This window comes from Desmodus rotundus, chromosome 6 (genome assembly GCF_022682495.2).
Source record: "Desmodus rotundus isolate HL8 chromosome 6, HLdesRot8A.1, whole genome shotgun sequence".
Taxonomy (NCBI): domain Eukaryota; kingdom Metazoa; phylum Chordata; class Mammalia; order Chiroptera; family Phyllostomidae; genus Desmodus; species Desmodus rotundus.
In genome coordinates, this window is record NC_071392.1 from 28,592,264 (window position 1) to 28,616,602 (window position 24,339).

General features: G+C 45.5%; 1 protein-coding gene across 7 annotated transcripts in view; it reads right to left on the reverse strand.

Annotated features, from left to right (window-relative positions):
- Positions 1-23,503, reverse strand: part of DYNC1I1 (dynein cytoplasmic 1 intermediate chain 1) — a 287,402-nt gene extending 263,899 nt beyond the window's left edge. For 2 of the 7 annotated variants that reach the window (XM_071221672.1, XM_024577250.4), the window contains exon 1: positions 23,212-23,503. The gene's annotated coding sequence lies outside the window, so the exon portion shown is untranslated. Of the gene's footprint in view, positions 1-22,328; positions 22,351-23,037; positions 23,070-23,200 lie in introns of those variants that run through there. The other 5 variants (XM_071221673.1, XM_071221671.1, XM_024577251.4 and 2 more) reach the window with 4 other exon arrangements.
- Positions 23,504-24,339: the final 836 nt, after the last annotated feature.

Sequence of the window (24,339 nt, forward strand, 5' to 3'; positions counted from 1 at the left end):
GCAAGAAATATTGTCAATCGTGTTCTCGAAGTGACAAAGCTCGTGCCATTGGCTTTTAAGGTAATTTCTGCCAAATACCCAAACCCGAATAACCCTAGTTTATCAGCAAGTTGTTTTTTTTAAGTAAAAAACAGTGTTTGGGGGCAGGGGGCAGCTCATTCAGCTTGCAACTCACACTAATGCACAAATGCTTTGCTCGAGACAAACACCGAACATCGGTAGGCAGCAGAGGGGCCTTGGGTGTTCCTCTTTCTCATAGCGAAGACGCATGCTCAAGGGGAGAAATTTAATATAACTAACATTTTTTCCTGCTTCTTGAAGGATATTCTTATGTTGTTTTAAACTATAAGTGTGTGGCAGTGAAGTCTGATGCCACTACTAGTAAAGTTTGAGGCCGCTGCCTCAATTCGTGCTAAGGCCGCAGCAGTTCTACCCACAATTGCTTCCACACCAGAATAACCATGACGCTATTAGGAAAACAGTTTTGACCTTACAGATCCCGAACACGTCTTGGGATCTCCAGGGATCCTCAAACCATACTTTGCCTTAACCCATTTCTGATACAATGGAGTGGACTCTAAACAGACGCTTATTAACAAAATTTGTGCTGAGTGTTATATAAACAACCTAAAGACAGGTGGTTAGAGCTCTTTCTTTTGAAGAAAAGAAAAAAACACAGTAGCAATGTCACTGAGCACAGAAAATTGAGGTGTGTGCCAGGTAACTATAATGACTTAAAGATAACCAATTAGATCTAAGACTTCTGGATACAGCACAAGGAAAACTGAAGCTCGGGAAAGAGTGAAACCTCGGGAAAAAAAGATTCCATAAGAATGTATGAAAGATTTCTCGTTTCTCACTTGCTTAAGCCAGGTAGCAGGTAAGGAAGATAAACTAAGAGAATTCTCTCTCTCCCCAGTGCCCAACCCCCCCCCCCAAAATGAAAGGGCCTTAGCATCCCTAAGTAACTAAAACGGTTGTTAATAAAATGTTAACTTCTCTCTTGTGTGAAACAGTGTTTACTCTTTTGTCCTTTTCATTTTGCCATTTTAATAATTACAATTATACAGGTTTGTTTCACTACAAGAACTTCAAAAATGGTATTATCCGATACCAGTATTTTACCCTTAAATAGGGAAACTGAGATGCAGTTACTTAAGTTCACAACTATTAAGTGGATGAGTCAGGACTGGAAACACCAGTTCTCCTTATTCTTGAATACTTTTACTAAATAATGCTTCACTTTCAGTGTTTACTTATTCGAGATTTTATTCACTTTAGTCAAAAGAAAGCTCTTCTTAAAAGGCTTTTCTGGTCGACCCCATCAGCCTACTTCCAGCCCAATCTTGCAATCACTCTCTATCACCACCTGGTGGCAGCAAATGTAAATTGCACGAGAGCTGACAGGAGGAGTAAAAGCTTTGCCTCTGAAATTCCCAGTCCCACCACCAAGGCCAATATTGGGTATAGTCCCAAACACTGCGACAGTTTCGTCCACCTATGAAAGATCTATTTATGGCAACTACTGTTTTGGAAGGGGGGAAATATCAGTACATACATGCAATTAAACATCTATGTTGATCTTTCTAGGCTCCTTTTAATTCTCGTTGTGTGAGTTCCTGACTGAGAAATCAGGCAATATTTCTAAATTAAGCCGTTAGCCTCCCCCTTGTTGGGTGTTTGAGCTGCATTTAAGATCGCTGTGTCTGCATATTGTCTGCAGCCCTGTTTTCACGACTTCACAACTCTGAGCTGCCCAAATCACACTGCTTGCGCTGTGACTCGAGCACTGGCGATTGCGGCGCATTAAGCAGGAGAGACTCTCAGGCACTCAGCTCGGAAGCCCATTATGCTAGAGAGGAAAATCAATCCAGGGGGCACCAGCCCTCTCATCTGGTTAACAGAGCAGACATGAGAGCCTCTTACAACTTTAAGGGCTCAAAAGTCATTGCCATCTTCTCCGCAAAGTTCTGAACATTTTTTAGGTATTTCGGACCCCTACAGTGCATTCAACCATGTTAGAGACTCAACATACTTCTCTTTGGTAAAGGAATCGTTCCTCAATTAAGAGAATCAGTCATTCATTTCCTAGAGTATCTTCCTCCAGAAAACACTCAGATGATATCAAGAGTCCTTGGGAAATGAACATTTCAAGTGGCATCCTTGAAAGTGGAAAAGTAGCGATGGAACAGCTTGGACAACTAGCAGGCAGTAGTTTGGCATTGGCTCCCTAAGAACTGGCACGGAAAAGGAACTGGAAAATAGAATCAGAAGAAAGGAGTGAGAAAGGAAGTGAGAGTGAGAAAAGAAGTGAGGCCTTGCACAAAGGATCCTGTACAAACACCTAACCTTGGGTCAGAATAGGTGGGAAAGATGTGACTCAGCCAGGGGTCAGGTAAAGAAACCAAATGATGAAGGCTGGCAGGACTGCACTTTGTATGAGATTACGTTCTGTGCTCCTAGAGGTTTGAAAGCACTTCAGAGCGAAGAGAAAGGAGTTTTCCTATCTAAATGGGAACTCAAGGATGCCCTGGCAGGTGTGGCTCAGTTGGTTGGAACATCGTCCAGCAACGGAAAGGTTTCGGGTTCAATTCCCAGTCAGGGCACATACCTAGGTTGCGAGTTTGATCCTCAGTTTGGGCACATATGACCCCTAGTCCAGGCGCCTACAATCACCCATCCAGGCACATATAAGAGGCAACAAATCGATGCTTCTCTCTCACACTAATGTTCCACTCTCTCCCTCCCTCTCCCCCTTTATCTTTAAAAGCAGGACTGCAAGCACCAGGGAAAATGTTCTTGGATAAGGATAAAAAATTAAAAATAAATGGGCACTCTAGGAGCACTTCCCAAGGGGCAACTCCACCGCAGACTGCGATGTGAGCCGCCTCTTGAACGGGCAGTGGTGCCTCATACTGAGCACATAGTGGGCATGTGGTAAACACTTGACATTACAGAAATGGGCTAACAATGAACTCTGTGTATTGACCCCTGTGTTGTTTATTTCTTCACATCAGGCTGGGACCATTCACGAGCTTTGAGTGCCCACTGACACTAAACATAAATTCTCACCAATTGCTTGGAATATAACTCAAATAAGCATATTTTTAACCATTTAAAGCTCACCTGCTTTCCATACTTTGCAGAAGTGCACCCAACATCTGCTAAACCTGGATAAGACGATCCCTGTGGCTCTAAGAGGCCTTTAACAGCGGCCGCCCTTCGGAGCTCTCTGACCAGAGACTCCCCACTGTGCTGCTGAGCAGCATCCCCTACACATGCGGCCTCCCTCTCCGATTCCCTCTTCCCTTTGTGTGTGGCGGCCTATGCTGCTCTCTCTGGAAGGTCTTCTGCTGTGAGGGACATCCCCACTCACCGGATCCTATCCAAGTACAGTGCAATAAAGTGTGTTGCACAATGCTGCCACCTGGTGGCCCTGCCCTTTCCTTGATCAGCCCTGAAATCCTCAAACTCACCACACCAGTCAATTGTCACCAGTGACCAATTTTACCATCTAACCTTTCCAACTCTGCCCTGGCCTCTCCATGTCCATTCACACTGCCCAACATCTATCTTATCATTGACCCTCTGGCAAATGCAATACTCTTTCTTTTTGCTATGAATAAAATTTTTTTATTTTTAATTAAATTTATTGGCATAACATTAGTAAATAAGTTTAAATAAGTTTCAGGTGTACAACCTTATAACACAGCATCTGTATATGCCACTGTGTGCCACATGGCCCAACAATCCCCCCTCTGGCGTGTACCCCAAAAAGGGAGAACATTTATTTCTAATGATATATGAACCCCAGAGTTCATTTCATCATTATTCACAATAACTAAGACATGGAAACAACCTAAGTATCCTTTGACCAGTGGTTAGACAAAGAAGATGGGGTACATATATGCAATGGGATACTACTCAGCCATCAAAAAGATGAAACCCTGCCATTCACAACATGGGTGGATCTTGAGAGTATTGTGCGAGGTGAAATAAGTCAGATGGGAAAGGACAACAACCACATGAGATTTCACTCATGTGGGACAGAAAACAAAAGGCAACAAATGTACAAACAAACTCATAGACACAGACAACGCAGGGCTGGTTACCAGAGGGGCAGGGGTGGGGGAAACACAGCACACTGCTCTTCTGCGCTGATCTTCCTGCCTCCGTGCCAACCGCGCTCCTAGTGATCCTCCACACCCTCTGCCCCACGTCAGGGTGATCTTCCTGTCTCCGTGCCAACCGCGCTCCTAGTGATCCTCCACACCCTCTGCCCCACTTCAGGGTGATCTTCCTGTCTCCGTGCCAACCGCGCTCCCTAGTGATCCTCCACCCTCTGCCCCACGTCAGGGTGATCTTCCTGTCTCCGTGCCAACCGCGCTCCCTAGTGATCCTCCACCCTCTGCCCCACGTCAGGGTGATCTTCCTGTCTCCGTGCCAACCGCGCTCCCTAGTGATCCTCCACACCCTGCCCCACGTCAGGGTGATCTTTCTGTCACTCAGATCTGACGAGTCCGTTGTCCTGCCCGAACACATCAATGGCTCCCTCTGAGGGGCAAACTGGGTCCCAACTCCCTATCATGGCACATAAGATGCTCTCATTGCCCACCTCTCTGTGCACACACCCCTCCTCTCCCTATTTCACATTTTACTGGCACGTACCAAGCTGTTTCCTTGCTTTGCACCTTTGCGAACTCCAAAAAGGCTCTTCTCACCATTCATTCTCTGATGACTCCCCTTCATGGTCCTGCCTCAGCTCAATCACATCCCTTCCAGAAAGGTCTCCTAGGGCGTCAGGCCTGGGCCAAGTGCCTGTCCCTGGTCTGCTGCCCCATGCCCCACATGCTCCATTTACGCAGGTCTCTGTTCTGTGTGTGGGACGCTCTCCTCCTGTTACTCTGAAAGCCCTGCTAAGGGAAGGGCCACGTCCAATGTGGCTCTACACTTCCAGGACCCAGCAGCGAACGCTCAGTAAATGTCTCTGACACCTCTATCTGACCATGAGATAGAAACATGAAATCTTCCACAACTTCGCTATCGGAGTTTTTCTAATAGTCATTACATTGGATCAGTGCACTAAGCCTTTAAACGACCACACTCAGAAAATTCTTCCTTACTGCGCAAGAAATCTTTATTCCAATGGGAGATGGGATGCGAGTTGAATTTTTCATCTGTTAGTACAAATGTGTAAAAAAACACATAATTCTAGCATTGCCTCATCCATTCAACTATCCTTTAATAAATCATTACAATTATATACCCATTGATATAATGTTTTCCTGCCTGGTTTACATTTTTAATCTGTTTTCCCACTCCAAAAGGATCATTTAGCAAAATCTCTTCAATTTATAATTGACAGCCCCTATTGTTTATCTGAACCAACAAATTCAGCAATCTAGAATCTATCAGGCAAGATGCTTTGGGGATAAATCATCATCCTGATATTGGGCTTTCCTCTTAAGTGATGAAAAATATCAGTGTTTTAGAGCAGAGCCATCCATTACACTTAGGGCTGTTTTCTCGGGGTTGCTAGGATGATAAATGAACGTGTCTAAAAATAAGTGACTCTGGGGTAACCTGTGGGGCTGATCTGCAAAGTAACCGATAACAAGCAAATCTTCCCACATGCCCGACTCTCGCTTTGATTCTGAGTCCTTGGCCCGCGGGCCCTATAAAGGGGCCACATTTTCTGTGCAGCCAAATTAAAATCGAGACAGTCCTAGCCAGGGGGCCTGCCTAAAGTGGGTGTTCTATCGCGATAGAGAACGCAGGTAAATTCAAGCTGCCCAGATGTTCTCGTGACTCACATATTAGAACAATTTGAACTGCCATACTAACAGAAATAATATCAAAACACATTAATATAAGGAAAGGAAGGAAACATTTTAATGCTTAGGTAATAGAGTCAAAATAGGTTTTCTCAATATAAGTCAGCAATATAAAAATTCAAAGTCAATTTTATTTTAATCTTCTAAAAATATGTTCAGACATTTCCACATCATAAAACCACTTAATTCAGTACCCTCCAAAATTACCTACAAAATACTTGTGGATTTTTAATTAACCCCACCTGATTTTTAAGGACTTGCAGTGACGAGGAGTGGAGAAACACGCAGAGAAGGGACGCGCTGAGGTAAAGCTCTACCCTCACACCCAAAGCAAACAGCTTTCAGGTGTGAAAAGCCGAGGCTCAGACCCAAGGCTCCATCCAGAGCACCTGCTCTCAACGCCTGCATCTGCCTGTCGCCTTACGTGTCACTCATCTTCCTCTGTCCTGCTCTGGGGGCCTTAGCATCTATATCAGTTCCTTCCGTGTCCCTTGTATTCTTTCTTTGCGGTAGTCACCCACTGTATGTCGGCAGTTTTCCTTCTCAGGTTTGTTCTGCAAGTGATAAACCATCAGACAGCTGAGAAGAACACAGAACTACTAAAGGTCCCATACATCAACGGCGGCTGTGCTCACCAGAAGGCAGTGAGGAGGCTCGCAGAGCATGTGACTTAGCAAACTCTCACAGAGGCAGGTCAGGCCGGCGGAGAGCGGAAGGTGAGGGCGCATCCCAGGCAGAGGGAAGCTCGGACAAAGGCGGGGAGGTAGGAAAGAGGATGGCCAGGCTATGGGACAAGTAACCTGACTGGGAAGGACCACCGAGTACAGAAGATGAGGATGGAAACACAGCCAGCGATCAGATCCCATAGGGCGAATGACAAACTGCCCCAATTTCCCAGGAAGTGAGGGGTTCCCTGGACACGGGACGGTCAGTGCTAACACGAGGAAAGTCCCAGGCAATCCTGGACGAGCTGGTCACCCTACAGCCAAACGTCTGCCATGCCAGGCTTTAAAGGGCTCTCTGTGGGCAGCGAGAAACATGGAAGGTTTGGAGCAAGTACAAGAGCAGATCATTTATGCCACTCCACACCAGCCTTTTAAAAAATGGATCGCAACCCACTGCTGAGTTAGTTACTAAACCAAGTGAAGTAGTAGTCAGAGGCACCCATGTCTGTGACCAACAGATCACGATTATTAGAACGCCCTGCACACGGTCAGGGCAAGTGCTGCGTTATGGAACTTGTCTAGGACACGCACATTCGCTGTTACATATAAAAAGTATTTATTATTGTCAATTGTAGTTTAAAAAGTTTGAAATATATTGGGCTACCTCGATTCTAAAATTGGTAACTTGGAAATTACAAATGTATCTCTGCCTTTGTCCTTTCTCAGCCACCGAGCTGCATGGCAGGACACACACAGGCCACAATGACATTTGCGCAGGAGTCCAACCCGGGCTGCCACACACTGAGGGCCAAGAGATCGATACCCAGGGACACGTGTAACTGTCCTCCGTTTGCAGGGCACTGCTGGGGAAGCTCTGCCACAGGACAACCAAGGCAAGGTCAGCGTTTCTTGTTTAAATCTACCAGAGAAAGGAAGTGAAAATAAAATAAATCCCTGCATACTTAAGGCGCACACACACACCAAGGTTACAAAGATTAACCCACGTTTTTAGCTGTCCAGAAAAATCAGTGCTGCCAGAAACGCAGGAGCACGGCATATTTCGTGCAGACCCTGCCGGCACAGAGGCTGAACGACCCTGGGGTTTGAGTGTTTGCCATCTGTCCCATCAGCACAACCTTTATGTTGCCTTTAGAAAGTGAATAGCCCAGCACACTGCATCCTGGACGTGGATGGGCAACTCGGGGGCTGGGGCAGTGCTGGGGGCAGATTCTCAACGGGTCCTACACGGCTTAAACCCTTCTGATACTCATGTGTATATTTTAACTCAAGACTTAAAAAAAAATCTTTTTAGCTGGAGTCAGTTTCAACCATCTGTCTCTCTGAGTGAAAATAGGATGTAGCCTTGTATATATGAGCTTTTGAAGAAAACCAATTTTGGCAGAAAGAATTAAAGTGAAAGAAAAATTGTATCTCAATTTTCAAGACCATGTTAAGGAGAAATAAAACGTCCAAAGTAAGCGGTAACTTGCATGAGCACGTCTGTCTCTTTTTGTCCCTGTTAGGCTGTCCCCATTCCTGGCCATTTCCGCATTGACCTCCACGGCACCCAATCTACTCTGGGGAGGCTGGCCACCCAACCACAGCTCTGGGGAGTGGCAGAGTGGAGACCGAAAAGTCATTTCCCTGATTGGCACGACAGCATCAGGGGTGGTGGGGAGTTATGGGTGTAGGTACTCTAGGAGAATTTTGAATTAGCCCTGGCCCATGTGGCTCAGTTAGTTGGAGTGTTGTCCCATAGACTGAAGGGTCACAGGTTCAATTCCTGGTCAGGGCATACACCCAGGTTGTGGGTTTGATCTCCAGGTGGGGTGAGTACGAGAAAGTAACCAATTGATGTTTCTCTCTGGCATCTATATTTCTTTCTCCCTCTCTCTCTTCTTTCCTGTCTGAAAAGCAATTCTTAAAAAAAGAATTTAATGAATGCAAATACAACCTGATCACTTTCTGAGAGTTAAAACAGAAGTTACCTTAAAGCAGAGGGCATCTCCCAAGTCAAAACTATGACAACATGACCAAAACATCACTACTAGCGTTGGCCAAATGTAACAGAAAACCGTCCCATCATTTGTGGCAAACAACTGTAAAAACAGTCACAGTTAAAGGAGAATGGAGCCTGAAACGGCAGGAAAGGAAGTGTGCATTTTTCAGATTTCCCCCGTGTGTCCAGGGAAAAAGACACCCTGACCATCTGACGCCGTCTCTCCTGTACCTCTGTTAGTAGAGTCACCACAGACCCAGGGCTGTCCTCCTGAAACACCCGCCGTGACCAATGGTCCCCACGGCCTGGCCACACGTGGGTCCAGCCTCCGGTCTTCCACGCAGGTCCAGCCTCCCAAAGAACTCAGGCCAAAAATCTTGGGGTCATCCCTGATTTCTCTTCCTATCAAATCCCACATACGATTCTTGGGCAAATTATTCGGGCTCTCCTTTCCAGAACCTGTCTACTTTTCACCACATCGCCTGCCATCACCCTGTCCCAGCCACCATCGCCGCTCCTCCATATTACGGCAAACGGTCTTATTGCTGCCCTTGGCCTCCCCTGCAGTCTCTTCTCGGCTGCAACGGTGATTCTTTAAAAACAAGTCAAATGATGGTTCTTGTCTGCATAAAGCTCTCCAATGGCTCCCAGCTTTGGGTAAAAGCCAAAGTCCTACAACGGCCTTTGGCCCCACACAGTCCAGCCCCCTCAGGTTCTCTGATCTTGTCTCCAGCCCCCCTTCCTTGCTGTCCCTCACACGCTTCAGGGACACTCCCACCTCAGGGACTTTACATCTGCTATTCCCTCTGCCTGACAGACCTTTTGCCCTAAATATCTGAATGACTTGCCTCTTCAAAATTTAGTTCAAAATCCATCGCATTGAGGCCTCACTCACCCACCCTATTTAAAGGGAAAACCCCCACCTGCATTCTCAAGCCTTTTCTGCTGTCTTGCTTTTCTCCATTATGTGTATCACCACCTAACATGTTCTATAACATATTTAAGTATTTTTCATTGTTCATCCTTCCTTCTATAATTTAAACTCCAGTGAAGGTGGAGATTTTGTCCTTACTGACATATATGGCTAGAACTTAGAAGACTGGTACAGAGTAGAGACTCGATAAATAGTTGTTGAATAAGCAAATTTGGCTTCAAAAATGTGAAGCTCCTGAGCGAGCTCCTTCCAGCTTTAGTTTCTATAAATAAGGTGAAAGCTCTGTTGGCTTTCATGTTCTCCTGGATTTGCTCCCTTATACTCCCTCTCAACCCTTTTGCTGTGATCTGGTGTCTTTATTTGTCATATTATTGCCACAGCTAGATTCTACCTCCCCTCCTGGCCCTTTGGAATGTATTTTGTCATCGGACCATTTGTGTGATTTTTCATTGCATATGTTACCACTAGACCAAGCCTTCAGGATCATTATTTTAAAAAATTTTTTAATTTATTGATTTTACAGAGAGAGAGAGAGAAACAGCAATTTGTTGTTCTACTTATTTTTGCATTGATTGGTTGATTCTGGTATGCACCCTAACCAGGAATAGAACCCACAACCTTGTCATATTAGGGCAATGCTTTAACCAACTGAGCTACCCAGCCAGGGCCTCAGGATTACTCTTAATTCCCTCAGGGTAGTACTATCCCAACCAAGCCCAGCTCAGACCTCTGAGAGCGAGGGCCTAAGAACCTGACTTCTCAGAAGAGTTCAGAATACTGACATATAAGCAAAGGAACTGTGATCCCATGGGAAGTTAGGTTTCTCCTGGCAAGTCAGTAAGTTGGCATTTTATGTTTGTAGCCTAATATATAACATATACTTGCATTGGGTTGTGTGAATTCATCACTAAGTTGTAGAGCATTTTAACTACTACATAAGAACAATGCAATAACTAAAGCCTCAAAACTAAGATTCGGACCTTAATCCTGCCCATCTTAATAGCTGACAGCTGGCTGTCCCCGATCACATCACTATCTCCACAGCTGCCATATGCCACCTGACTCCATATAAGAACTTGATGCCCAACAGTGTCACCTGTTCATGTTCAGCACGTGAGCACACACCCACACACATATGCACAGTCACCTAACTCCCAATTGCTTTGATAGAGCAAAGCATGCTTCTCCCCATCACTCCAGTCCCTGCTGCCCAGTGACCCTTTACAGGAAGGGAGCAGGGGACAGAGGGGAGGGAGAGTGGGATGACATACCAGATGGAGGGAGATGTGAGAACACATTGGGTGTCTGAGCAAGATCCCCCACACATTTGTAAAGGAATGAAAAGCACCCTAATCAACCAACTTCTCTAATTTGCTAAGAGCCAAAAAACCCAAGTAGCTGGCTCCATGATGCTAAATTTCACTCTATGTTAGTGCAATGTAATGAGTGCTGGCTGAGGCCCTAAAAGTGCGCAGGGCCGTTCTGGGCGCTGTGGGACCAACCCAAATGATCGAGACAGCGTCTGCCTCGAAAGGGCTGGTGATATGGTAGGGCCTGGAGATGCCAGCTCCACTGCAAGGGAGGGCAGGGTGAGTGCGTGATAAAGGTTCAGAGCGTGAAGAACAGTGTGTGGGAACGAGACCGTGCAGAGGACTTTGTGAAGCAGGGACCACAAACCAGACACTGAAATATGTGTAGGATGGGAACTGGGGAAGCATTTCCTGTGGAAGGAGAGTGAGTGTGAATGAAATGGCAGAGGCAGGAGGTGGCCTGTGTTTGGGGAATGGCAAACAGTCCAATTGGACTGTGGGGTACGTTTGAAGGGGGCTCGAGGTGGTGCCACAGGAGACAAGCTGGGAAGGTCGATGCTTGGTGCTCCACTCTCGGCACACAACTGACCCAGGTCCTGCTTCATATCAGGAGAAAGTTATTTATTTTTAAAACATCTAAGAGTCTGAGTAGAAATCAAACATTTGCATGTTGAGCCAATCCAATCTATTCGAAGGTGTTAAACAATGCAAACAACTGGTGTTAACGCTTCTCTTACATATCACACCTTTGCTGCATATAGAGAAAAAGTGAGAAATTAAATGCTCAAAATAGAAATCTTAGAATTTATAATTCATTCTGAGCATACAAGTAGCATTCAGGCAGGAAATCTATCTCCCAAGTCATCCGGTGATTTTCTGTTCTTCACGCTGTAAAACAAGTGGGTAGGTTAAGGGTTTCTGGTGTGAGCCTTTGAAGTGACACATGTGCCCAGCCTCTCCTGTTGACAGGAGGGACCAGACATTGGTCACCAGGGCACACTAGAAGATTTCTGAATGAACAAACGAATGGACAAAAGAAAGCGCGCTCAACTGCATGATGAAGTGGCCAGCGTGGACTGAAGCTAGACGCGAGCGTGTGTTTGCTCGTTTCTAGTGGTTGTCACAAGCTGCTAAGTTCCCTGCAACCTGGCCTAACACTGCCCTGCCACGTCCCCAGTGTCGGACAGCAGTCTAGGGAATTCCCATGAATGAAAGAGGGAATAAACAAATGCTACAACTTGAACAGTTAGAGGGGAAGAGAAGCATACATGGATGGTCACATTTTTTCTTCCGGCTTGGGGTCTGTCCTCTGATTTATGCTGGCCCCAAGTGACTGGCAGAACCTGGCCAGAGGTAAGAGTGATGCAAGACTCTCTAGGACACAAAACCACAGATTCTTGAATTTGGAGAAGAAAAAAAACACACAGAAAGTACCAAATACTTGTCTGACCACTTACTGGTGCAACAATCCCATCACAGATGACCCTCACTTGGTGGCGGCAGCTTGAGCTCTCCTGGGCCTAGAGAAGTGACTACCTAAGAGGCAGCCCAGTTCGTATTTTGAATAGCTTGAGGCAATCAAAGATTCCCCATTATATTATGAACTCTTCTTTCTCCTAGAACTTTCAGCTACAATAGATAGGTGGCGTCATACCTATTTGCCACACATAGAGCAAGTATGCCCACCTTGTCCCTTGCTGAGAGCCCACCAGCTCTCTGCAGCATCAAATACAAAGTTCGTCTGCTTTGTATGTGAGTTGTGGGGGAAGGGGAGAGCCAAGGAAGCGATAGAGAAAAGAGAGGGTGTGCATTTGCCAAGATGAGCTACCCAGGCTCCCCTCCATCACATCCAGACTCTAGCTCATCAAACTTTTACCTGCAGCACTGGTCCCAAGCACATGGACCTTGTAACTTTCTGCACTCAAACAAGCAGAATGCCTCTGTGGATTTGTACCACATTAGGTGTTAATTTAACACCAGTTTGGAGTGCTGAGGTTAAGTGTATGGGGGCTGGGAAATGTGGTTCAGAAGTCCAGAATTCCAAGGTCAGAACAGAGGCCAATGTGATGCTCTAGAGGTCTCCAGACTCACGAGCTGGCCTCACAAGCCAGGGGAGACGCTGGCTGGCCACCTGGCCCTCTCAGTGCACTCACCCCAGGCCCTGTAGTGCTTTACTGGGCACAGATGCAAATGCTTAACAGGATCCTGATTCAGGGAGGCAAGGCTCCCAGAATGCTAGTCCACGTGGAATTACCAAGTCTATGTTCGTTTTTGTCCAGATACCCCAAAGGGGACGCATTTCAGGAAGTCAATGTTTGCACTAAACACACCGAAATGATCCAAGGGAAAAAATGTAAATCTTATAAGAAATGGAAAATTAAGTGGGATTTAGTCTTTCAAACTTCACCACATTAGGAACTGGTACTATTCTTATCACTCCTGTTTTACAGATGAAAAACATGAGGTCCAGGGAGGCAGAGCTTGTCAGGGTCACATAGCTATTTGTAAGTGGTGACCCCAGGGTTTGAATGAACCCCAGCTCCAGAGGCCACACCCTCATATTACCGCTTTTTTCTATTATCTTTTTGTTGTTGTTGTTATCATCATATTACCTCTCAATCACTGTTGTGATTTGTTCTGGAATCAAATCAGGCCTAAGAGCAAAAGAGGAAGATGAAAATAAGACATGAATAGAAATGCTATTGCCTGGTTGACACATATGTCTGGTCAGCCTGTGAATTCAAAAATATGATTATTCACTTAATTATGAGTCACTCCTCTTGTTTGATCTCCCACTGTACTTTGTTATGCCTCTATTAAGTATTTATCACATTTTACCTTATGTGATGACCATGCAATACACGTGTAACATACAACTGTGAAGCATTCATTCTTGCTCATGGTTGGCACTCCCTGAGTACCAAATCCATGCTCTTGACTGGGGTCAAAAACTACCGAAGGCAACAGGTTTTCACAACTACACACAGGGGTGGAAAAAGCAGGTTTAAGTACCCACTTTTGTCAGTCATTGGTTAAATTACCAGCCATCACTACCTAAAAGAGAAATTATAAGGATATGAAATAATAACAATAAGAAGACAAATAACACAAATAATACATTAATTAATAAATTAATAGTAATACAAGAATAAACTGTTTCTTGTGCTCACAACTGTAAACCTACTTTTGCCCACCCCTGTAGAGTACTTTTATTCGTTATAAGTAAAATCTAGATTTGTAAGCTTACTTATTCCAAGACCCTGTTATTACTCATGATGCTAACATCATTCAAATACATTTTATATTCTAAACGGGCATCCTTTCAGATGCTACTGAAGTTGGATATTGAAACCATCACGCATGTGGTTGTATCTCAGCGACCTTCCTAGGGTTGCCTTTCAGAAACTGTGCTTAGCAGCAGGAATCGGCAGTAATCAGGTAAGTCCCACCCTCTCACCCCCCCACCCTGTCCACAGTCCTTGGGGTTAATCACAAATTCCTACTCTCCTCCTTGATGACTATACTTAACAACTCCTTTGAAGTCAGGCAGGGCCGTCTGATTTGCTTTGGCCAATGAAATGTGAGGGGGTGGGGCAATGTATATGAAAGGGAAGCCTTTCACATTACTGAATATGGTGAACAGAGAGCCTTATTGACCACACTGGATATGTAGTGTAAGTGAGAAAAATCCCGTCTTATGTTACTCTGCTGAGGTTTGGGAGTTTGTTATTGCATCCTGACGCAGCCTAACCTGATCAATACGCTCCAATGGCCCCCATCCACTCCATTCTGGTCACTTTGCACCTTCCTTGATTTAGTGTTGGCAGCTGCAAGCACCCCTTCTTCGCCACCCCTCCCCGAGCTTCGAGGTGGAACGCCCTCTGAGAAGGAGGCTCTCCTTGATGAACCTCTAACCAGGGCCTGCCCACTCCTTTTCAACTGAGTCCTGTCTGTGGGCATGTTCTCAAGAGTCCAACTCTAGCAAGAGTCCTGCTGAGTCACTTTAGCCAGAACCCTCCACCCCCAATATCTGATCACTGACATCTAATCAATATCTGATTGAGTTCTTCATCCCCCACCATCTCCCAATGATAGGGTATTTGATCGCCCCGGCCTGCCTTTATCAAGAATACTGTTAAGTCAGTTTGCCTGAATCCCTCTCCCTAACCCCGATGTTTCCTCTTAGTAATTTTCCACCCACTGGCTGCCACCCCTTTCCTTGGTTATAAAATCCCCACGACTCCTTGCAGTATTCAGTGTTGAGTCCAGTCTCTTCTCCCTGCTGCAAAACCCCACTGCAGTGAGGGGTCAGACACCTACCACCATGGTCCCCTGAATAATACCTGCCTTATCATTTCTGTAATAACAAGTGTCAGGAATAACATTTTCTTCAACAGGTGTAAGGATTAAGAAAGCATTAAGTGTCACTGTTAACCAGTTGCCAGAATATGTGTCCTGGTTAAAGCATCTTTCATTTTGAATGTTCCCTCAGGGAGCTTAGAGACTCTTTCCACATGCCCTACCTTCCCGGAGTTTGGGAAGGCAGTGGGCTGTTGACAGTGGCAATGGTGGCATTTCCAATCCCCTGGCTCCTTCCCCAAAGCAGTCCTGCCCAATTGACTGAGGGCACTGGCTCTGCCTGGGCAGAATATACTAGAGAAAGGGAACATTTGAAGACAGTCTCGGCTCTCCTCCCCTACGACTGTTTTGAAATCCAATTTTCTATCTACTTTAAAATCTACAATGTGTGGGCCTTCCAATTTTAAGAATTCACATTCCTTTATTTTGAAAAACAAGGGGCTCTCAAGACAAATGAGTACATTCCCTACCACTGTCATAAAATCTATGGCAAAAGATAAGGGATTTCATTTTTGTTATTATACCAATTGCTTTTTAGCAGCATTTGAAAATATTAAAAAGCTTAAAAGACGAAGCAAGAAAATCTATACTTGAAACACCAAAGCTGGCCTTTACAATGTCCTTGGGTGGTCCATATTTGCACTGGTGGATTTAGTTTGGCATTTTCACTTATGTAAATAGATTCTCACTTTCCTCTGAGCCTGAAAGCATTCAAAGGGCAAAGATCCCCTTTCCAAATCGGCGGTAACCTATACCTTCTGAAAGTGAACAAAGTCACACTTTTCAAGGAAACAGGCAGAGACGGTTTTTGTTATTCTTTCTTCCACAAAATACACACCAATTCCCACAACCCCTTGCTATTTTTATCCTAATGGGGTGGAGGGTGAAACAGGAGACACCCCACCATTTTCAAAGGGGACGCTGTCAAAACACAAGAGTCCCCACAGGGCCTGCTTACCTTTTCACCCACCCAAACCCACCAACTACTGAAAGTCCATGAGCTGATTCTGAGACAGAATCTCCTGTCGTTCCCTACACGCGGGCTCGCCGTAACACTCGACAACTTGAAAAACGGTTAAAGGCTTCCATATGTGCAGGATGGGATCTAAGCACTTTCAAAAGGAGAGGACTTTATTCCACTTCAATTACTAAAATCTTCAGCTTGTCAAACAAAGAAATGGGTACTATTTCAGGTTAGAGTAGAAAAATCTGCATTCTAAAAAGGCAACTGACTCTAGGCAAAGAATATAAAATATTGTGTCATTATTTATCCATTAGCACTATTTAAAATATACACACTGCTCTTGGCTGCACTCTAGACATTAGTATAAAATAGAAATCTGACAAATGAATGAAATTTTCCCCTCTTCCCACCAGAAAGGCACCGAAGTACAGTACTGTCAGATGACAGTGTCAGATCAAAGCCAGGTCAAGAGGACTCGCCCCAGGGGTTCGTAAAGGAAAACACAGCCTCAAACCACCCTGCCTGTCACTTCCAGAATGAAAGGTTGTCCTGCTCAAGACTCCGCCAGCCCCAGCAGAAATGCTCGCAGGGATCCTGATTCAGGAAGACAAGGCTCCCAGAATTCTAGGCATTACCAGGTTCAGATTGGGCCCAGACGTGCGGTGGAGGCCATATTTCAGGATGTGAATGTTCTTACTAAACACATTAAAATGATCCAAGGGGAAACAATTACATCTTATAATAAGAGGAAAATTAAGTGGGATCTATTCTGGCTAATATTTCAAGTCAACAAAGCTTGTTGAGCATTTAGCCCCTGTGAGACCCTCTGCTGGAAAACACAGGGATCTCACAGGGAGCCTAGAGTACAGCGGGGGAAGGAGCCCTTCATTGTTAAATGTCAAAGTTTACAGTACTCTGGAAATCACTTTCATTGTGATTCTTCAAGTGCACAATGAAAACTGTTCGAGGCTAACCTAAACCATGTGGGAGTGAGGGGACAGCACAATTTAGAAAAAATTCTTCAGAGGTTATACTACAATAATCAAAACAGCATGGTACTGGCCTAAAAACGGATACACAGGTCAAGGGAATAGAATAGAGAGCCCAAAAATAAACCTCCACCTTTACTGGGGTAAGACAGTCTCTTCGATAAATGGTACTGGGAAAACTAGACAGGTACACGTGGAAAAAAAAGAAACTAGACCATTTTCTTTCACCATATACACATATAAACTCAAAATGGATTAAAACTTAAATGTAAGACCTGACACCATGAAACTCCCAGAAGAAAACATAGCCAATAAATTCTCAGACATCATTCTTAGCAGTATCTTTCTGGATCTTTCTCCTCAGGCAAGGGAAGCCAAAGAAAAAAGGAAACTAACGGAACTACATCAAACTGAAAAGTTTTTGCACAGTGAAAGAAACCATCAAGAAAATGAAAAGACAACCTACTGAATAGGAGAAGGTACTTGCCAATATTACATCTGGTAAGCCATCAATATCCAAAATATATAAGGAACTTAATACAACTTAACACTAAACATATAAACAATTGAATTTAAAAATGGGCAGAGAACCCAAACAGACATTTCTACAATAAGAACATACAGATGGCCAACAGATATTTGAAAAGATGTTCAACATCACTAATCATCAGAGAAATGCAAATGTAAACCATGATGAGATACCAACTCACATCTTTCAGAATGGCTATTATCAAGAAATCAACAAATAATAAGGGCTGGCAAGGATGTGGAGAAAGAGAAACCCATGCACTGTTAATAGGAATGCATATTGGTGCAGTCACTATGGAAAACAGTGTGAAGATTCCTCAAGAAATTAAAAATAGAGCTGCCATACAATTCCGCTCTTGGTATTTATCTGAAGAAAACAAAAACACTGTTTCAAAAAGATATGTGCACCTGCTATTTTCATTGCAGCATTACTAGTAATAGCACAGAAGGTATGGAAGCAACCTAGATGTCCATCCGTAGATGAATGGATTTCAAAGTGTGGTATGTATGCGTGTATACAATGGAAAGTTACTCAGCACTAAGCAAGAATGAAATCTTGCCCTTTGCAACAACATCGATGGACCCAGAGTGTATTACACGAAGTGTAGTAAGTCAGAGAAAGAAAGACAAATACTGTATGATTTCCCTGATATGTGTAATCTAATAAAAGTCAAGCAAACAGAAAAGAATAAACAAAACATAACAGAAACAATCCCACGGAAAGAACAACTTGGTGGTTGTCATAGGGGAGGAGGTAGGGCAATAGAAGTAATAAACAAACGAATGAATGAATGAATAAAATGCTTTGGAAGTTCTAGGAGAGAAACACTGTTGAAGCCAAATGAAGCACACTGGTGTCTGTTTCCAGGCAGATCTGTTGATCAAGTGCAATGACCCTTTACAGTTAGTTGCCTGAGGTTTGTTTTTATCATAAAGAATACCCTTGACTCGAACATCAATTTCTGCTCTGTGTGTTGGCCACACTGATGGCATTAGCTGGTCTGTACCCTCAAATAAAACAGTGAGCTGTTCTATAAAATTATAGCAAGAATATGGGTGAAGCATAAAAATGTTAGGGATTAAGTGACATTTTAGAAGCCGGAGCAGCTGCTTGTGAGGATCTCAGGACTGATACCAGCCAAAAACTGAAAGGCCTGTAAGTCATCTGCGAGGCAGAGGTCCTCCCAGGATTCCCTGCCAAGCTAGTGTTTCGGATCACAACGCAGCTGCTGTATCAGGTAAGCCCAGAGAACTGAACAGCTTCGGATTCAGCTTTGAAGTAAATTCATCTTTGCAATGAATCAAGTCCTGACTTGCAGCCACCCTTGCAAAATCGACTTTCTGGGCTGTCTTAGCTGTGGCCTGCTATGCACTTGGTGCTCAGCAAGATACCTGGTGACACTTGAGAATCGCACGCGTGGGGCTTCAGCGGAGCTCCAGGGAAGTAGGGTTTGCTTATCCTCTGCCCTTCCCTGAGAGGTGTCTAATTTTCTTCGTCCACTTTGATAACACATTTAAACTGTTCCTATCAGCATGCGAGCATGTTCTTAAAGGACTCTCTGTCCTGCCACAATAAAAAGTTACACTAAACAGTACTTTTTGGCATCCCACATAGAGAAACAATGAGATAGGATGGGAAGAAAATAAACAGACTAGGGAGTTTGAAATCCAGCTCTTCCACTAACTGGCCTCATGTGGCCTTGACCAAGTGGCTTAATGTTTTGCAGCATTGGATTCATTGTTTATCAAGTGAAGATAAAAATGTCGGCCTGACGTGGGTTTGGGGATGATTTGCTGAACCATGAATATGAAAAGGGTAAGTGCCAAATAATAGCAAGCTGTGCTAGGGCTGCCTGCCACTCCCGCAGACCTCACTTGGTGGACGTGTGCATTAGTGTGTGTTGTACCTACACCTGGGCACCTCTAACATACCTTGGCGGTGAAATGCGAAAAATGTCCTGGTAGCCAAAAAACGTTGTTGTTGGCTGGCACTGGCTGAACAGATACGCCTTGTTTCTCCCCCTTTGCCTAAACAGTGTACATGAACCAGTGGTTCTTCATCTCTTTTTAGTCACAAATGGCCTATTTTTCCCTAAAAATCATCATTTATGCACAAATGCATAAAAATCTGCATTGATCTTATTGGGCTCAGTGACTCCCTGAAAACCGTCATGTGCCTGCCCTTCACGGTGCCTGTGTGTGACTCCTGTTTAAGGAGCCTCCTCCAAACAGAGACCGAGGAGACGCCTGGAGAAGGCATCCTCAGGCAGCCACGTCTGTTACAAGGCAAGCCTCAGCCTCACAGGCTGGTGCCAGGCCTTCTGCAGAGTCCGGGGCATCGATGAAAAGTTCCCAGTCAAGAAGAATAATTTTTATATGAACCCAGGCAAAGGATTTTTACAAATTTCAAAGAAATAAAACGAGAGTCAAATTAACTGGTTAATTCTCAAAGAAGTCAACCCTAGAAGTTCACTGTCTCAGCAAAGTCCCCAAAAGAACATTTTGTTTTGTTTTGTTTTTGCTAGGACAAAACTTTCTAGTAAAAGGGATCCTGTGATCAAGGGAACAACTATTAACCTGGCATCTGAGAGCCACAAAGTATCATGGGGAATTAGCTGGTTTTATTAGGAGACAGAACCAAGGCACCATTTGATTTCCAAAGAGCTATGGTCCTACTGTGGGTTTGCCGTATCACCTGCAACCACCAAGCAGCTGGAAAAAAATGGTATGCTACACTTTAGGCCTCAAGGAAACAACAATGGCTCACAGCGAAATTCAGCAGCGAACGAAAGCAGCAGACAAGCTCGGCAGTTGTGTTTCTCACAGAGAATACCAGCTAAAATGGGTGAGCTCCGGTTTTAGAGTCAGATTGGATCTGAATGCTACCTCTGCTGTTTTTTATTAACTATAACCTTGAGTGTTCACTTAACTGAGTATTTCATCTGTAAAATAGGGATAATAATGTATACTTCATAGGGTTATTATAAGGAATAAAATGAGATAACATTAAGCCTGGTAAGGCAAAGAGCCTGGTATTTAATAAAAGAAAGTAACCCACATAATTGTTCTGCAGTATGGAAGACTAGAGGCAGACTGCCTGTGTCCAAATCCTAGCTTCTTACAACTTATTAGCTGAATGATTTCCAGAAAGTTACTTGGCATCTTTGTCTTAGCTTCCTCACCTGTCAAACAGTTCTACAAATAATGTAACACCTAAGGTTTTGGTGAGGATTAAATAAGTTAATACATAGGAAAGTAGTGTAAAATGTAATGCCTGGTCAAGTGCTCAATACATTTCAGTAAATGCATTGGTAATGCAATATATTTAGAAAATGTGGTATAATACAATTACTAAGTTTACTAAGTACTGGTAAAGTGCTAAATATACTTCTAACCTCTGTTGTGTTTGGTGGAGCAAAATGTTGAGAGAAAAAGGTGGTGAGGAAATATACTGTGACCTTTTCAAGTGATGCTAGATTAAGTGACGGAAGGAAACAAGGTGACAAGAGGGAATGAATGGCCCTTTTAGGTAGCTGTGGATGCAGCCTGTGCTTGGAGACATGGCTGAGTTTCAAGACCTGGCGTGTATTTCACACGACTGGGTTACAGGGCTGTGCTGAGTACCGTCAGAGACCCCTAGCACGGATCCCCAAGAACTACTTAACTCAGCACTAGAGTCAAAGGTTAGGCTTATTCACTAAATGCAGACTCAGCAAAGTGTTTGGGGAAGTAGAAAGGGTGGGAAGAAAGCTAATGGAGCCCCCTCTTAGACATAAAACACGTGGACAGAAATGCAGGTGACTTCCTCTCACCATCTCGGAAGTTAGTCAGAAACCAGAGACCGGGAACCACCACTGTGAGATCTCTGCCCCCTTGACCCGTGAGCTAAGTTTCTTTTCTCTGCCCGTACCCTTCGTGCTGATTATATGTACCGATGTAGACCTTTAACACTGCTTTGGATCCAGTTTTCAGGAGGAGAGGACAGGCTGGGTGTGGGGAGGGGCAGAGCCATCCCTCTAACCCAGGGCACCCTGCCGCAGAGGCTGCCCACTCTGGGCTCCAAGGGGAGAGAGCAAGCAGGTGAATCCAGGCCTGAGGCCAGAGACAATGGACAAAAAAAGATGTTTGACCCCCAAACTGGGCCAATAGCTGGACAGCCTACATTGGGCTCCCAACCATTGCACAGACATCCCAACGATGGTGCTAGAAGGTTTTTAAGAGAAATGACTCTTGGAGCATTGGATCCTCAGACCTTAAGAAATATTAGAGTTAGTGCCTATGGAGAGAACATTTGATGCCTTAGGGGTAGGAGTGTCTGATTTTATTTTATTGAGAAATGTGGTCAGAAGGGCAGAGTTTGGGCTCTTTATTTCCACACCAAAACTTTCAGAGAAAACTTGACACTTTCAATAATCAGAGAAAGTATTAATCACATTCCCGCCGATACCCTTAGGCTGCAACTTGCACTGAGTGCTCCATTTCAAGTCTACTACCACGGATAACATCCTTCTCTATTATAGTTTCCACAATTTAACTATGTACCCAGACAAGCACCCATATCTATGCTAATATGAGCCCTATGATACCTTCTGCAGTTACCACGCGTTACTGTTTGCTACACGGTCTGCAACCTGGAATATGTGGAAGCGATTTTCACAACCCTGAACTACAGAAAATCTAGAATGCCCACTGGAAAGGCATTCCAGCAAGAAAATGGCTGGCTACTTTTTCCTGCCCCTTACCTACCTTACCTAGATGTTGTAGAGGCCAGGATAACGACTGTATTCTACCTTCTGCATTTCTGCCCAGTCTCTGATGTCCTCAGTAATTTCCTGTCTCGATCCTGGGTTTCTGCTTAACCTTCATACCCAGGAACCCGTCCGAGACTCCGGCGCACTCGGTTCCCATCAGCGCTGCCGGGATCGCTGCCCTCACGATGACGACGCACAGATTTACAAGGCCGGAGCGATTCGGGAGTGGGAGTGGGGGAAGGAGAGCCACGCGGCCGAGAAGGTGTTTACGAAAACACATCCCCCCCCCCACCCGAACCACACTTTTTTGCAGCAGTGAGACTGGCATCTTCCTGCGTAAGTGTTAATTAATGCCCTGCTGGAAGTGCATTCGCTCCCTCCGACTTGGCGGGTAGCAACAGCATCTAAGAGCTTTGCAGACAGCTGAAAATGTAATCAAACAGCATATTTCCCCCTCCCTCTGCAGCTCCCCCTCCCCCAGAGGCCGTCAGCTGGTGGCTGAAAAGGGGGTGAGGATTTCAATGTCGCTGGCCTTCCACTGCCTAAGAGGGGACCGCGGCGGGGCGCGCTCGGACGCCCCTCCCAGCCCACAAGGTGGGCGACAAGGTGAAGACCCCATGACCCCTCCTCTTCTGCACTCACCTCTCGGCTTTGCTAGGGGAGCTGCAGCAGAGGCTGCCGCTGGGGGGCTCTGGCCGCCTTACCTTGGGGAGCAGCGGAGCAAGCAGGAGTCAGAGGCAGGGGCGGAGGCAAGAGTCCCGCCGCGCTGCAGGGGCTGCGCTACTGCCAGGCTCCCAGCTCAGACGGGGGAGGCAAAGGTTAAGGAAGGGAGCTGAGGGGGCGGCTGCAGGAGGGCGCGACACCCACCTCCTGTTTACCTGGACACGCGTCGCGGTGGCACTAGTCTCCCCGACCGCGGTGGCGGCTCCCGGGCGGCGGTGGCGCTCGAGTGGCTCCCGAGGGTGGCGGGTGCGGCGCGCGCAGGATGTGCTGTCTCACGCTGCGCCCGCCGCTCGGCTTGAGCTCCTCTGGGAGCCAGCACATCCTCTCTCTCCCCGAGCGTGACACTGACAGCTCCCGGAGCACCCAGTCTGCGGGGGCTCGCCCCGCCCCCGGCCCACGCCCTCCTCGCCTGGGGCCCCTTCCGCAGGAGCGCACTGCGCTCGCCTTCTGCCCCACCCGGTCTGTCCAGGAGGGAGTGGCGCCGGCCAGCTGGCTGGTGGCGAGCAGGGGACCTGAGGTCAATCCCTCTATCCCTGTGCAATCCGGAGACTCATCTAAGTTGCTGCGGACAGAAGGGATTCAGCGTTTTGGGAGCTCCTGCTCCCAACGTACCGACATTGAACAACTTTACTCCCAACTACTTTAAGGTCATTTAAATAGAAATAGCTCAGACCCATCTGCTACCCACAAACAGTTATAGGTCTGATATATCCCTATTTTGGTTACCATTCTTGGACTTCCCCAAAGCTTACCTTAACAGCTAAGTTTTAAGGCTCAGAAATGGAGTTAGAGATTCTAATCAGTGCAGGTTTGGCACCATTTTAGAGGTAAGCTTTTCATCATGTTTCTTGAATATCAGCGGTAAAGACTAACTGGAACTTGAGGGAACATAATCAGTCGGTGTTAGGGTGTTCGGTGACATGGGCTGTGAAAGAATTCACGAAGAGAAGAAAGTGTAGAGAAAAAAGTTTTTATTTACTCTTCAAGAAAGGAGAGGGGCCTGGTGTGGAGAGATACACCAGCCTTGAGGGGTGGGGGCTTTGAGCTTTCACTGAATTATAGTTGGATGATAAAAGTGCTGGTGTGAGGCCCCTGGGTGGCTGGGGGCTTTGTAACAGGAGGCTTCCGTTTGTACCTACGTTATCTATTGCCGGGGCTGTAGGGACCGGATAGTTCTGTTCTGTGCTTGCTCTCCAGTAATTTTCAGTCCTGAGGACATTAGCTCGGAAGAGTCAAATGGCAGTCATGTTTAACAAGGTCACAGGCCTGCTCGGCCAACGGTG